The 16,022-nt window shown below is 53.4% G+C and overlaps 1 protein-coding gene across 2 annotated transcripts in view; it reads left to right on the top strand.

Annotated features, from left to right (window-relative positions):
• Nucleotides 1–16,022, top strand: part of FBLN2 (fibulin 2) — a 91,668-nt gene that overhangs the window by 8,125 nt on the left and 67,521 nt on the right. The gene's annotated exons all lie outside the window — the stretch shown is intronic.

The following is a 16,022-nucleotide window of genomic DNA, read 5'->3' on the forward strand; positions in this document are numbered from 1 at the left end:
CACACCTTGTCGGGCCTCTGGTTGCTCATCTGTGAATCGGGGGCGCCCCCCTGGCTATGCTGACATTGTTGCCCAGGAAGAGCCTGAAATAGGAGGAGGGCTCTGAAGTGTGATGAGGCCCAGCCGGGCGCATGGGGAGCACCGTGGGCGTTGAGCGCTGCCTGGGCCTGAGCCCCTGGAGCCTGCCTCATGAGGGAGTTGTCTCCTAGCCTCAGCTTCTCCATCCAGAAAATGGGCCTGGTGGTAGGGGCCCCCAGTAGGGTTGGTATGAAGGCTGAAGGATGAATGGAGAGCCCCAGGCCCGCTCTGGGGAGGCGGACAGTGCTGCTGGCCGTAGCTGGTTCTTGAGTGTGGCTGAGTGCAGCCACCCATGTCCCCTGTGGCTTCTATTTTCTGGCCATGGAGACACCATCATCTGTGTTGGGGCCAGCCCTTGGGCTTGTGATCGGGGCACCCCAGTGCTTGATAAGCCTCCCAGAGTTCTGCCCTCCTTAGTTTGGGACCCCCATCCTGGCCCTGAATTCCCAGCCCCGACCTTGATCCCCAGTTGAGCTTTTAGGTGATCCAGAAAGTTCTGTTCTTCTTAGAGTCTCCTCAAAATGAAAACACATCGTCAAAAAACATTGACAAGCATGCATGTGCGTGCCCACACACACCTTCTCTCTTTCTCTTGTCTGTCTCTGAAGATCCTGCTCATCGCTGTGGTTTCTTAGATAACTTCCCTAGTCCTTGGAGCAGAGACACTCACTGTCCTCATGGTTTTTGGTGTTGGCTGAGCACCTCAGTGTCCTCCCTCATCTCTATTCCCTTGCAAGGCTGTGGAAACAAATTAATTTCACCGCTTTGGCCCATGGGCGTCCCAGGGGCCCTAATGGCTGTTGTCTGATTATGGGGCTGGTAGAGGCAGAGGGCTTATATGGGGACCTGTGTACTTTCTTGGGGAATAAGCCAGAGGGTGTCAGCTTCCTTTCTGACAGAGTGGGGTTGAGCTTCACCACCGTGTTTTCGGCTGCATCCTCCTACCTCCTCTCCTTGACATCATACTTAATAACTTAATGTTGTTTTAAAAAAAATCCCTTCCCCGTTTTGCTTATACTTACTTTTTTTTTTTTTTTAATACTGAATCTCACTCTGTCACCCAGGCTGGAGTGCAGTCGTGCGACTCCAGCTCACTGCAACCTCTGCTTCCCAGGTTCCAGTGATTTTCCTGCCTCAGCCTCCCAAGTAGCTGGGACTACAGGTGTGCACCACCACACCGGGTTACTTTTGTATTTTCAGTAGAGATGGGGTTTCACCATGTTGGCCAGGCTGGTCCCAAACTCTTGACCTCAGGTGATCCACCCATCTTGGTCTCCCAAACTGCTGGGATTACAGGCGTGAGCCATTGCGCCTGGCTGCTTATACTTACTTTTAAAGGAAACCTTTGATCACAACTGTAGATAGAAATCAGGATCACTTGCCCTAAACCAGCAATACCCATAAAAATAAATATAGCACTAAAAATACAGGGCTTAGCATCCTAGCCACCTTGTATTCCCTACCATAGCCTTGAGCCTGAGCTAGTGTTGCCTGGTTTTTATTTATTTATTTTTATTTTTATTTATTTATTTTTTTAGATGGAGTCTCTCTCTGTCGCCCAGGCTGGAGTGCAGTGGCGCCATCTCGGCTCACTGCAAGCTCCGCCTGCTGGGTTCACGCCATTCTCCTGCCTCAGCCTCCTGAGTAGCTGGGACTACAGGTGCCCGGCACCACGCCTGGCTAATTTTTTTGTGTTTTTAGTAGAGACGGAGTTTCACCATGTTAGCCAGGATGGTCTCGATCTCCTGATCTCGTGATCCGCCCGCCTCGGCCTTCCAAAGTGCTGGGATTACAGGCGTGCGCCACTGTGCCCAGCTCCCTGGTTTTTAAAAAGAATGGTTGGCAAGCGTCTGAGAGGTGTGGGAGGCACACCCGTGCTGCCCAGAGACGGTCTCCAATAGCCAGATTGGTTCAGAGGGATTCGCGGGGACGTTTCCTCACTGAGCGTTGGTGCTTGTCCCTGAAATCAGCTGTCCCTGCACAGTCATCTCTATCCCTGCCCGGAAAGGCCCCTGTGGTGGGGGCGTCACATACCTCACATCTCCTGGGGCCGCCTTGGCGTGTTTCGTGCTAGGCTGGGGTTGATGGAGGAGGCCCCAGCCCTCTAGCAGAAATGTCTTCTCCGAGACCAAGTGTCTGGCTCTCAGGGAGTGGCCATGTCCTCTGTGCCCCCAGCTCCGTGCCCTAAGACTGTCCTGGTGGGTTCCGGCTGCTATAACAAACGTCACAGATGAGTCGGGGAGGAGATTGAAGATGGACATTTATTTCTCAATTGTGGAGGCCGGAAGTCTAAGCCCTAGATTTCGTTCCTGGTGAGAGTTTTCTTCCCGGCATGCACATGGCTGCCTTCTTGCTGTGTCCTCACAAGGTGGGGGGCGGGGAGCAGTCGAGGGAGAGAGAGAGAGAAGGGAAGAGAGGGAGGGAGGGAGGGAGGGAGGGAGAGCGAGTGAGCTCTGGTCTTTCTTCCTGTAAGGACACTAATCTACACATGGGGGCTCCACCCATGTGACCTCATCTAAACCTCCTAATGGGGGGCCCCACCCCCTGATACCATCCCACTGGGGTCAGGGCTTTCACATAGGAATGTGGGGAGGACACAGATGTTCAGCCTGTAAGACTGGTTTAATGAACTGCCGAGGATGGAAACACTGTAACACCAGCTGCCGGTCCCTGAATGGTCACCCTGTGACCCCAAGGCAGGGTGTGGTGGGGAGGCCATGGCTTCCTGTGCATGGGATGGGAGGAGTGACCCCTCCTTGGCCCTAGACGTTGGGGTTCCCAGGGTCTGGTTCGGCATCAGCACATGATACTGTAGCCCACCTGTGACCTGGGCTTGGTCCCCCACAATGACTTCGGAAGTTGGCCTGCCCATTGCTGGAAGCAGGGGCCCCTTTGCACAGGCTTCTCTGTGTCTGAGGCTACTCAGGAGACGTAGGGGCCCCACTACATCCTCATGGAAGGACTAGTGATCCGTCAGCCCTGGGTCAAGTTGCGGCCACCAGGACTCCCTCACGCCCCGTCTTTCTTTTGTCTCTGCCTTTCTCTGTGAGCCTGGTTGATTCTCTCGAAATGATGCCCGCCACATGGCAGGAAATGTGCCCACCTTCAGAACTTGCTGTTTCTTCCCCTGCAGGTGGTCTGCGCTTTCTTTTATTTCCACTTCAAGAGCTCAGGGAGGAGATGTGACCAGCCCAGCCTGGGAAGAACGTCTGCCCTGGGCCAGTCAGCTGTGGCTGGGGAGGGTCAGGGGGTCATGCATTGATGTGGCCCCAGGTGCATGTCTGGAGCCATTCCCTGAGCCTGGGGACTGAGCGAGGCAACCTGCTGCCCTAGGAGGGGTCTAGTCTACTGCAGGGACACAGTTTCATAACCCCAGCAACTCAGACATTTTGGGGTTAAGTCAGCCATAAATACAAGAAGATGGTTCTTCTTTCTTTGTTTTCACAAATGTCAGGATAATTTTGGTTACAGGTGATAGAAAGTACAATTTCAGCAAAAAAGTCATGGAACTAAAAAAGTACAGGGTGTAGCTTCAGGCATGGCTGTATCCAGGGCCTCTGCAGATGCCATCAGGACTGGGTCTCCGTCTCTCGCTCTGCTGTTCTCTGTGTTCCATACTCCCAGGCAGGCTCTGCCGTGTGGTGATCAGGTGTCCCAGCAGCTCCAGGCTCATCCTTGAGCTCAGAAGCTCTGGAGCAAGGCAGCCCCCTCCCAGGAGCATCAGCCTGGGCCATGTGACTGGGTTGTGTGACTGCTCTGACCTGTCACTGTGGATGGGGCAGGGAGACCTCTCATTGGCCATCCAGCAGTCCACGTAGCCTGAATTGTGAGGGGGTTTCCCCAGAGGAAAAAGGCTGCTGTGATTAGACCCATTGTGTAGATGAAAGCATTGCTGCTCAGAGGGTCACATGCTCTGAGGTGCCCAGCAGCCTAGGGGCAGGGCTAGGTTCAAATTTGAGCTCTGATCTCTGGGAGTCCAGAGCTTGGTCCTGCTGGCTGTCTCTCTTGGCTTTGGCAGCAGAGGCTGACTGCCTTGGGGGCCTCCAAGGCTCTTGAGCCCAACGGTTATACCACAGACTGGGCCAGACCCTGCTGTTGGTTGTACACTGGCCGCCTCACTGGCAGCCCTGAGAAATTCCTAAATTTCAGGGCCGTGCAAATAAATTGGGCACAGCAAAGGCCTGAGGGAGTCGCAGAGAGACTGGGCTGCCCACTCCCCTGGCTGCTGCCTCCTTCCAGATGCTGTGGTGGCCGAGGGAGCCTGGGTCTGCCATAGGCCAGCCCCGCCTGCCTGTCTCCATTGGCTGTCTGTCTCTGGCTGTCTGCTTGGCTTTCAGTCTGTGCTTCTCTCCATCTCTCTGTCTTGCTCTCTTTCTGTCCCCCTGATGGATCTCTTTCCTTGTCTGTGTCAGTCTCTGCATCTCTTTGTCTCTCTGTGTCTCTTTCTGCCTGTCTCTTGCTGGCACCACTCCCCCCACCCCGCCACCCAAGTCTAGGATCTCAGCCCTTTGTGAAACTAAAAGGCGGACGCAGGAGTGAAAGTGCTTCTGTATGAAAGGTGGACACGTACCTTGGTTGTTTAAGTCACTTAGCCAGTGACTAGTCAGGTGACTTCAGGGAAGCCTTTTCTGTTTCTGAAGGCCCTTCTGGGATAATGTTTATGATACTCACATTCATAACTCATCCCATCCTCTGTTCCAGCCCTGTGCTCGGGCCATACGGATTAATTAATCTACCCCTCTCCACTCACCCACCCATCCATATACCCACACACTCATCCATCCACCCACCCACCCATCTGTTCACTCACCTACCCATCCACCCACCCACTTTTTTAGCCACCCATCCATTCACTCGTCCATCCATCCATCCATCCATCCATCCATCCATCCATCCATCCACCCATCCACCCCACCCCCCCACCTATCTACCTACCCATTCATCCATCTACCTACTTAACCTACCCTCGGGGCTTGGCTTTAAAGCATGGGGTGGGATTTGGGTGTTCAGGGTTCTAGGAGAGTTTCAGGAGAGAGGGCATCACAGGTTGAGCTAATGATAAGAGAAAGATAAGGGGTTGGGAACCAGAGAGAATTTTCCAGTTTAGCAGGAGTTGGGTGTGTGGAGGACAACAATGGGGGATGGGTTAGGAAAGCTAGGTGGAGTTAGATGGTGAAGGGCTTTGAATGTCTCCGTTAGGAGTTTTTTCTTTATCCTTGGGCCACAGGACTTCAGCCAGGGGTCTGTGAGTGGACTCCAGGGAGTCTATGAAACTCCCTCACACAGCAGTCTTAGGTATGTGCCCATATGTCTGTTAAGGCTCTTGGTTGCAAGGGACAGAAAACCTGGTCCAAGTTAGGTTAATCAAAAGGGGTTCATGTCATTGTGAAGTTCAGCTTTTCAGTTAGCTTCAGGCACGGCTGGATCCAGGTACTGGGCAGCTATCACTATGACCCTGTTTCTCTTTCTTGGATTTCTTGGCTTTTATGTGTTTTATGAGCAGGTGCCAGCCTCTGATGGTCTCCACTTGATGACAAGATGGCTTCAGGTACCCTTGATGTTAAATCATCTTAGTCTAATACAGTAGGAAAGAGAGAAGCTGTTTGCCCAGTGTTTCACCTGAGGCGGGTCTTATAGGCTCTAATTGTCCTGGTGTCCATCTCTGAGTCAGGCACTGTTGCGAGGGGAATGGGAAGTGCTGATTGGAGCTCCAGTGGGGTGATGGGACCACAGAATGAAATCTAGGGGCTGTTCTTGGAAAGAGGCTGAATATGTGCCGGGTGGTCAGAAACCACCCAGCGTCGCTGCAGAACTTGGTTCATTATGTGCTTTTTTTGGTGGAGCTGGGTGTGTATTATCCATAGCTTTTTTCACATTCTCCAGGGGGCCAGAGCTGATGGAGAACCATTCAGAGTTTGGAGCAGGGATGAGAGGTGATGAGCAGTCCCTGGAGGCAGGATCTCGGTCCAGGGGCAGACCATGTGGAGGATGCCTGGGGATCTTAGGACTCCCCCCACCCCAGGGGGGGCATGGGTGTGCCTCCTTCTAGGGTCGGGTGGAGGGTGTGTGGAGCGCCAGGTGGGGAGGGTGGTGATCTCAGCCTTGGCCGTGGGCAGCCTCATTTCTCATCGCTCCCACCCTGGGAGTGTTTCCTCTTTGCAGAGGAGCAACTTGTGGGGAAGGAAAATACCAGCTCCCTTCAATGCCAAAAGCAACATTTTCTTTTCTCAAAGGTTGATTAAAAGTCACGGACATTAATCTTTGTAATTTTTCACCTGCTTATGTTGGTAATGAGATTAGTGATTGTGTATGTAGGGTCAGCTTTACCTAAAATTTAAGGAGCTTTTTATTCATTTCTTTTTTTTTCTTTTTTTTAGGGAGCAGAGGGAAGGGAGGGGAGAAAACCCTGGCTGTTCCACTTAAAAGATTATTTTTCCCAGGGTTCTCGTGAGCTCACCCTGTTGAAGGAAGGCCCAGTGACCAGTGAGCATGTGAGGAGCATGGGGCATCTGGTACCCTAAGCCCCACCTGCGGCCCACAGCTTGGTCTGTACTTCACGTGTAGGGCTTGCCCTGGACCTGCTGTCTCCCCGCTCCTCCTTGGGGTCTCACACCACCAACCAGTGTCATCAGCCTCACCTGCTCAACAGAAAGGACCACAGACCTCTCCTTATCCTCCTGGCCCGGTAGTCCTTTCCTTGCAGCCAAGCTTCTGGTCTTTTGCACATCATGCTATTATTAAGACATTTGCCCACAAGGAAATGAAGGCAACTGTAGTTTTCAAGATTGAAGCCAACTTGATTACTTTGCTCCAATAATTTGTGAGTTTCAAATCACTCCCCTTCTTTCTGTTTCTCCTGCCAACACCTTCTCTGGCTTTTGTTTCCTTTTTCTGGATTACTGCAATGGTTCTTTTTTATTTTCTTTAACAAGTCTCTCTTTCTCTGTCTTTTAGATATGGGGTTTTGCTCTGTCACCCAGGCTGGAGTGCAGTGGTGTGATTATAGCTCAATGCAGCCTCCAACTCCTGGGTTCCGGTAATCCTCCCGCCTCAGCCTCCCAAGTAGCTAGATACAAAGTCTCTTTGAAGGGAAAAAAAGAAAAACAAACATACAAAAGAGTACCTAAAAGTCGGCGTAGGGTGGTAGAGGAAATTCTTGGATAACCACCACGTGGGCAAAGCAAGAGGACACTGCCTGCCCCCATAGATCCTCCGATTTCCCTTACTGGCCACTAGACTTTGATGGTGACAACTGCTGCTTGACTTTCTAGTTCTGGTTCCTACATTTGCAGTCCCTAAATGATATAGCTTAGATTTTACCAGGTTTTGTACTTTATGACTGGAATCTGTCTCAGATTTCTTGAAAGGGGTGTCTACAGTTTGTTCTTGAATTCCCAGTGTGCTGTGACCTAGTGGTGGCCCTGCCACCCTGTTGGGACAACATCCACTAAATGTACCAGATGTTTTGCTGAGGTCCTGGGCCCCGGATTCAGTGACTGACTGATCGCCCTCTCCTTGGCATCTCTTCTTCCTTGACGTGTGTGTCCCCCTCCCCCACCTCTATCATTTTTCTTTGTGCTGCTCACTTCCCAGCGACCACTCTCTTCCTCATTCCCTGCATGCTGGCTGCAGTGTGTCAGCCTGGTTCCTGCCTCAGGGCTTTTGCACATACTGTAGTGCTGCTTGGGATACCATTCCCCAGATCTTTGCATGGCCACCACATTTTTGCATGATATCACCAAGTAGGTGTCGGCTGAAATGTTGCCTCCTAGGCCTCCTCGTCTGACCATTCTTGCCAAAGGAGCATGCGGTCTGTCTCTGTCGCAACGCCCTTATCTCTTCCCCCCATCAGAATATTGGCTGCATGCGGGTAGGATTTTCTTTCATCTTGTTCACTGCCATATCCCAGCACCTGCAGTGGGCTGGCCGGTAGCATCTGTTTGATGAATAGCTGCAAACTAAAGGACTCTAGCTCTACTTTCTCGGCCAGACAGACCTGTTCAAATCCTTTTACTACTTTTACTACTTATGTGGCCTTGGACAGATCATTTACTCTGTCTGGGCCTCAGTTTCCTCATTTCTAGGTGTTAAATGGTTAAGGAAAATAAATATCCCTGGAAACTCTCAGTCCAGTGATTGGCATTGTGTTGGCACTGAGAGAGTGATAGTTAGACACGAACTTGATTAACAGCTAAAATCCCTACTTGATGCTTTGTGCCAAGAACAAGCTTATTTTTCCCAGTGAACTAGATGACTTCCTCTTATCAGAGAAGGAGCACCGGGTCACCTCTCATTTCCCTTTTGGCCTTGGCTGCCAGGAAGCATACTGCTACGGGGAGGTGTCAGGAGCAGCCCTTATTTCCTGTCCATCTTCAGTGCAGTTCTTCTTCCCTTTCTTCTCCCTGTTCTTTGGTTATTTATGTTTGGCTCTACAGTGCACATGTGTGATTATTGTCTTTTATTTTGGTAAAATATACATAATATGAAGTTTACTTTTTCTTTTTTTTGGTGACGGAGTCTTGCTGTGTCGCCCAGGCTGGAGTGCAGTGGAGCGATCTTGGCTCACTGCAACCTCCACCTCCTGGGTTCAAGCAATTCTCGTGCCTCAGCCTCCCAAGTAGCTGGGATTATAGGTATATGCCACCACACCTGGCTAATTTTTGTATTTTTAGTAGAGATGGGGTTTCACTACATTGGCCAGGATGGCCTCTATCCCCTGACCTCATGATCTACCCGCCTTGGCCTCCCAAAGTGCTGGGATTGCAGGCCGCGCCTGGCTGAAATTTACCATTTTAACCTTTTTAAGTGCACAGCTCAGTGGCATTATGGAAATTCACATTGTGCAACCATTACCACTATTTATTTCCAGAACTTTTTCATTATCCTGAACAGAAACTCTGTCCCCATTAAGCAGGAACTCCTCCTGCTTCCCACCTCCAGTCCCTGCACCCACCATTCTACTTTCTGTCTCTGAATTTGGTGACTCTAGATATCTCATAGAAGTGGAATCACACAGGATTTGTCCTTTGGTGTCTGGCTTATTCACCTAGCACAGTGTCCTCAGGGTTCATCTGTGTTGCAGCATGGGTCAGAATGCCCCTCCTTTCAAGGCTGATAATGTTCCATTGTATGGAATATTTTGTTTATCTATCCATCCATTGATGGTCACTTGGGTTGATCCGTGTGACTCGAGTCTATCGTGAATAACACTGTAGTGAACTTGGATGCACAAATATTATTTTAAAAAAATTACTTTCTGGGCCTCAGGTGGTCTCAGGCCCACTTATAAATTAAGGGTAGATTTTTGGACAGATTCTAGGATCAGGCTGTTTTCCCTGCCTCTGCCTGGTGTGTGGCTGTGTGTCTGTGCTCAGTAAACTCCATGGCCACTGTGGGTGCCCACCCAGGTCTCTCACCTGGAGGTGCACATGTCTCCCAGCGGCCACAGGTGCTGGCTGCTGATGGCTCACACCTGTGCCTTCCCCAGCTGCCTGCCCTTTGCTGGCAGGTGTCACTTCCCCGTGAAGTGCCTGGGAGGTCACTCTCCATGGTCTTTGGCCAGTGACTGACATGCCTCTGAGTGAGATGCGCCCGGGGTGCCCCCCACACTGCATGGCTTCTCGTGAGTCACGACTCCAGCTGAGATGCATTCTTGCCCACCTCCCCCTGGCTCTGCCTGCTTTCCTTTGCCCTTCTCCTGAGAGCTCTCCCCCGACAGACCATGCCCTCAAGCGTCCCTGCCTCGGACTCTGCTTCTGGGGAGCCCCGTCTAAGACAGTGTGCAGCTCACGTACCCCTCTGAGCACTATGGGTCTTTCATTACTGTGGGCGTTGGGTTGGATTCTGATGCAGCTGACCTACTGAGGCCGACTACACCATGTGGCTAGGGGTGGTCCCCTTGGAAGAGGGTGAGAACTCCCAGCATTTGTCACATATAGAAGAGGCAGGTACTAACCCAGGAAACAAAGCTATTCTGGAGGCGACCCTGGGGTGGGGTGGTTGGAGGGGCAGGAGCTCCCACCTCATCCAGGCCTCTCTCCTCCTGGTGTGGACAAGAGACGCTCAGGCCTTGGAGTGTTCAGGCTGGTAGAGACGACCCAGGAAGCCCAGCGATGCCAATGGGAAGGGAGTGTGGATCCAAATTAGCCCAGGGAAGCCCTGTTGCTGGGCCCCACAGCTTCAATGTCAAGTGTCCTGACATTAAATGTTATCATTTTAAACTAATTATCGATGAATAATATTGGCAACTAATTTAAAAAGCACCACGTGGGCCCCACAAACACATCTGTGTGTGAACAGGCTGGGTGGCTGGTTTGTGCCTGCTCTCTGCTTGGACTCGGGCCCAGGGGCAGCCGTGTGGGCACAGCCAGCGGGCCAGGTGGTACTGATTATGGGTTTCTTTGTCACTGTCTTGTCTGTGTCTTGTGTGTTTATTTCCCTGCTGCCATCCCCAGCAGTCCCAGTTTGCAAGTCCCAGTGTTTTGATATAGCTGCTTATTATTTTTTAAAAGAGATCCCCTGCAAATATTTAAAAAGTTTTAAAGCCATACTGGCGCCAACCTGAGACTTTGTTCTTATCTGTAGTTGCCTGATCAAATGCAAGTTGCCCAGTTAAGTTGGAATTTCAGATAAGTGACAGATGTGTCCCAAATACTGTACAGGACATCCTTAAATGCTAGACAGTTCTCCATCATTTCTCTGAGATGCCTGTGCACATCCCAGATCTGTATTTGCTGGATCTCATCAGAGCCAGAAGGGTCAGAGCTGGAGGTGGAAAGACCTTTCCTTCCGATCCAGTGTCATATCCTGTGGCCTGTGTGCTCACTAAGGTGGGATCCCCTCTTTCCACAGTGGCAGCACTGGGGATGTCCCCCCAGGTGGCCTTGACCTTCCAGTGTCCTGGCCAGCCCAGAGAGGTTTCATCTGGGGCCTGCTGTGGATGAATGTGAAGGTTAATTTATCAAAGGAGGCAGTGTCGCTTTACTATAGGATGTGTGTTTGTTTTTGTGGTAGGTTGGGGCCCAGCCCTATCAGGACAGCAGAGCGAGGAGCTTGTGGCCAGGTGAGAGAGGCAGCTGGGGCCTGAGCCACATCCTGAGGCACTTCTGACTCTGATGTGCCGGAGCCCTCCCTCCCCATCCTGCCTGCCCCAGGCGCCTTGTGAGGAGTGGGCAAGTCTCCAGGGGGCTCACACTGTGTGCTGAGTCACCTGTCCCTGCTGGACACTCCCCGGGGAGACCCTGGCTGAATTTCTCCCCGCCCCCACACTGCCCTGTGCACGTTCAAGTGATGGCCCTGAATATGTAACTCCAGGTGTGAACCCTGCTGCCACTTTAGAATACCCTGGTCCCCCCACCCACAGCAGGGATTTGATCAACAAAGACCAAAGCTGTGATAGCCCCACCCGCCGCTGGTCCTGTCTGGAGCCTGCTCTTGTGTCTCCACTCTGGTGGCAAAGCCTTCCTCACAGTGCTGGATGCACTCCCAGATGCTAAGTGCTGAGTGCCACTTCATGGTGGCTTGACGTCCTTATTGTCACCTAAATGTCCATTGTCATTTTGGCTCTTCCTATGAAGAATGGGCCACCAAATACAGAGAAATGGCTAGGCACAGAGGCTCACGCTTGTGATCCCAGCACTTTGGGAGGCCGAGACAGGGCGATTGCTTGAGGCTAGGAGTTTGAGACCAGTCTGGGCAGCAGAGCAAGATCCTGTCTCCTGCCTATTTTTTAATGCTGTGATATATGTTACACACATGATACGTAAAGCATTCATCTTTTAAAAGTGCCAGCAGTTGCCAACCTTCACCCCTCCTAGGGTTGCAGCCTGAGGCCAGCCTGGACAGTGACTGGCCCGGTGGCCTCCATCTGCCAACCTTTCCTGTTCCCAGATGGCAGCCCGGTGACCACCAGGGGCCATATGGACCTGGTACAGACATCTCTGAGTCGCACACTGGGCGTCAGAAGCACAGGGTCATGGAGTGCATGTGCTGAATTCTCACGTGGGTACTGCCTTGCAAAGAGGCTACTCCAGGTGACACTTCGGCCAGTGGCATAAGAATGATAATAACACCACTATCCTAGTGTTTGCCTTCCTGATGGGTGCAAGGGAGAGGCTGCAGTGGTTTTACTTTGTATCTTGTTTTTTGTGTCCCCACCTGGGAGGGCTGGCTTGGTGCAGGGTGACTGCCTGGCTGGCCACCGCAGCCGGTCTCCCAGGGGCTTTGTTTGCTGGCCAGGCTCTGACTGCTGGGACTGCCCCCCGCAGGGAGGTCAGGCCTCCTTCCCCACCCCATCTCCAGGGGCTTCTTTTTTCAGGTTGCTGAGGGGTGGGGGCTGTCTGTAGAAGCTGGGGTTGTGGGAAAACTCAGTTGGAGCTCCCAGGAGAGGCATGTTTGATTCTGTGACCCTGCAGTGTAGAGACTGTGCCCTCCTGCTTCTCTCTTGTACGAGTGTCCCCAGCCCTGCTTGCTTATCTCTGGCGATAGGGAGCTCACTCCTTCCCAGCAGCCTGGTCTGTCCCTGCCCTGGAGGGAGCGTTCTTCACTTGGAGCTGACATCTGCCATCTCCTCCATGCCCCCACCTCCCGCCCCACACATACACGCCCATTGGGAGCAGCTGTGGAGATGTGAGGACAGTGAGGTCTGCTATTCTCCCAGGTGAGCCACCCCAAGGGGCCTGGGCCCCCTCACCACGTGGGCCACTCCCTCTCGACACATCCCAGATGGTCCTTTCCCCTCCTGAGTGGACATACAACCATCAGACAGCACCAGGATACTCTGAGCTGCATACATTTGGGGGGGCCCACACAACATGGGGAACCTGGGACCTCACACCCCATGTGACATCTCAGGGTGGCCAGAGCTCTGTGGCTTGAAACAGGAGTTGGAAACCTGAATTTTTATGTGAACATTTTCAATTTATGCATGCTGGTAACCAATTTAAAATGAGAACCCCACTGTGTGAGCCCAACAAAATGCACTTATGGGCCAGATAATGCGGGTGGGCCCCCGACCATGACCTGAGGTATGGTGGAACACGTTCACTGGGTGGATGCAGAACTAGGGCTCAGAGAGGGCCAGGGCTGTGCCTGGGGTTGCGCAGCAAATATGGAGAATGCAGAGTCAGGCTTGGGCCTGATATTCTTTATCATTGCCCTGGGCCTGGAGTGGGGAGATGGGCAAGCCTGAGGTTTGGGATTGCTTGAGCAGGGACAGAATGTGATGCCGGGGGTCCCGGGGGCCAAGGGGCCAGGTCACCCTGGGGGCTGTGCCGGTTAGCAGAGCAAGGGGACAGACTTGGTGGACTGGGTGGTGGGGCAGGGTGGGCTGGGAAGGAAGTTCTTCTGGAAGAAGTTCTAGGACAGCCCTGTGTCCTGTGGCCAGGGTACTGTCCTCTCAGGACGCAAAGTTCATGCCTAGGTGTGTGATGCACCTGAAGGCAGGAGGGCAGGGAGCTTGGATCTCAGTTCACCAAAGATTTCCTTTTGTTTTGAGATGGGGTCTCCCTCTGTTGCCCAGGATGGGGTGCAGTGGCACGATCTCGGCTCACTCCAACCTCCGCCTCTGGGGTTCAAGCAGTTCTCCTGCCTCAGCCTCCTGAGTTGCTGGGATTATAGGCACACGCCATGCCTGGCTAATTTTTGTATTTCTGATACAGACAGAGTTTCACCATGTTGGCCAGGCTGGTCTCGAACTCCTGACCTCAAGTGATCTGCCTGTCTTGGCCTACCAAAGTGCTGGGATTACAGGCGTGAGCCACCTCGCCTGGCCAAAGATTTCCTTTCTTAAAAGACACTGTCAGCTGGCACGGTGGCTCACGCCTGTAATCCTAGCACTGTAGGAGGCTGAGGCGGGAGGATCGCTTGAGGTCAAGAGTTCAAGACCAACCTGGGCAACACAGTGAGACCCCTGTTTAAAAAAAATTAGTTGGGTGTAGTGGTGTGCACCTGTAGTTCCACCTACTCAGAAGGCTGAGGTGGGAAGATCGCTTGAGCTCGGGAGGTTGAGGCTGCGATGAGCTATGATCACATAACTGTGCTCTAGCCTGGACAACAGAGTAAGACCCTGTCTCTAAAAACAAACACAGAAAGAACTGTTGAGAGTGGACCTGAGGGCCTCTGTCTTGCAGTCTGACTTTTGCTGACTGCGATTAAAGGCCCTGATTCTCCCAGGGGCCCACTCCTAATGTCAGTGGCTTTACGGAGTCCTTCAGCCTCCTGAAGTGGCACCTCAGTGTGAGGGCAGGGACGTCAGCCCTAGAGTCCCCAAAGGCTCCCTGGTACTCCCCCGGCCCTGAGCCTGGTCTGAGCATGGGCTTCCATCTCCCCGCCCGTCCACGGCCCTCCACCGCAGCCTTCCCTGCCTCGGTCACACAGCTCCCGCTTCCAGGCGCTCCTGGACTTCTGTCTTCTGTCCACTGCATCCTATCCATCAGCAAATCCTGTGGGTCCTACAAAATAGATCCCCTGTGCCACCGTCTCCTGCCTCTCTTCACTCACTGCCCCGGGCTCTCTCACCTGCTCCCTGCTGGCTCCCCTGTCTCAGCGCAGTGGGCAGCTGGGTGGGTCCCTTGCACTGGAGAGTCCAGGCTCCAGCGCTTGCGGGCACGCCCAGAGGCCCTCACAGCAGGCCGGAAGCCCATTGCTCCGCAGTTACCACCTGTGTGCTGGCGTGGCTCAGCCCTGGGGGCCCTCTCTGTCCCTCACCTTCCTGCTGCTGGTCCGTCCTCAGCCCCTTGGCCCTGCCACTCCCTGCCTGACGCCCTCCTCAGAGAAGGCGTCCTCTTCCGCCGGACTGACACGGGGCTCCCCTGACACTGCCACATCCTCCTTCCGTCTCCTTGATTCCCTTCATTGATTTCATCATGGGGCTCATCCCTGCCTGGCGTTCAGTTCTCTGCAGATTTGCTCTTGGGTTTATTATCTGCTCCTCCACCCCTGAGGGTGTCAGTGCTGGGAGGACGCTGGGAACCTGTCTTGCTGGCTGATAAACCCCTGGTTCCTAGAGGGGCCGGACGCAGAGGAGGCCTTCCTTCGGAGATGGGGCAGGCCTGGGGACCACTGCTATGGTGACGAGCCCCGCTGTCCCTCTATCACTGCCCTGTGGGGCTGGGCTTTAGGCTGGGAGTTGGAGAAGGAGCTCTTACTTGTGACTTTGGGGAGCACGCTGTCTATAAGAGGCAGGTACGGCCACTGGGTCACAAGTGGGGCTACAGGCACTGGGGACTTGGGCCAGGGTGGAGGAGGGAGGAGGCATGAGGACTGGTGAGAAGGTGGCATTTGAGTGGCTTATGCAAGATGAGAGGGGAGAAGAGAGCCCTTGGGGGAGTTCAGGCCTAAGGGCCCATGGGAGGGTCAGGTTGGGATGGCTCCTGCAGGGCCTTGAGTGCCAGGCTCAGCTGGGAATCCAGACCTTTCCTTGCTGGCCATGGGAAACTGGGGCGGGCTGTGGGGCCATGGCATGTCGGGGCCAGCTGCTCTCAGACCAGACTGGGTTCCCTGGGAAAGGGGAGGAGTGGAGACGGGGTGGGCAGGGAGGTGGCGGGGCTGTTCCAGTGCAGATCGGAGCTGAGACTGGAGTGGGGACAGTGCCTAGAGATGGAAGGAAGGGGCAGAGACCGCGGGGAGGGAGTGGAGACTGATTGCGGGGAGAATGGACATGACTGGGGGAGTTGGTGGGGTGTTAGGGACAGCAAGGCATCAGGATGTATTTGCCAGTCCTACTGGGGAGGGAGACAGGAGCGTCCCCTGGGGCTAAGCCTGCAGTCCTGAGGGTCTCAGAGGGGTGTTCTGAGTCCTAGGGTCTGCGGGCTGGGGCTGTAGTGGGGGTCTTGTTCTTGCCCAGCATTTCCCCACTGACAATATTTTCTGGCCAGCAGCTGTGGTGCGTGGCTGGGGACTGAGTTAGGGATCTGGGGGGAGGGATTGGTCGGGTGTGTGCATGG

Source organism: Hylobates moloch, unplaced genomic scaffold (genome assembly GCF_009828535.3).
Source record: "Hylobates moloch isolate HMO894 unplaced genomic scaffold, HMol_V3 SCAFFOLD_4, whole genome shotgun sequence".
NCBI lineage: Eukaryota > Metazoa > Chordata > Mammalia > Primates > Hylobatidae > Hylobates > Hylobates moloch.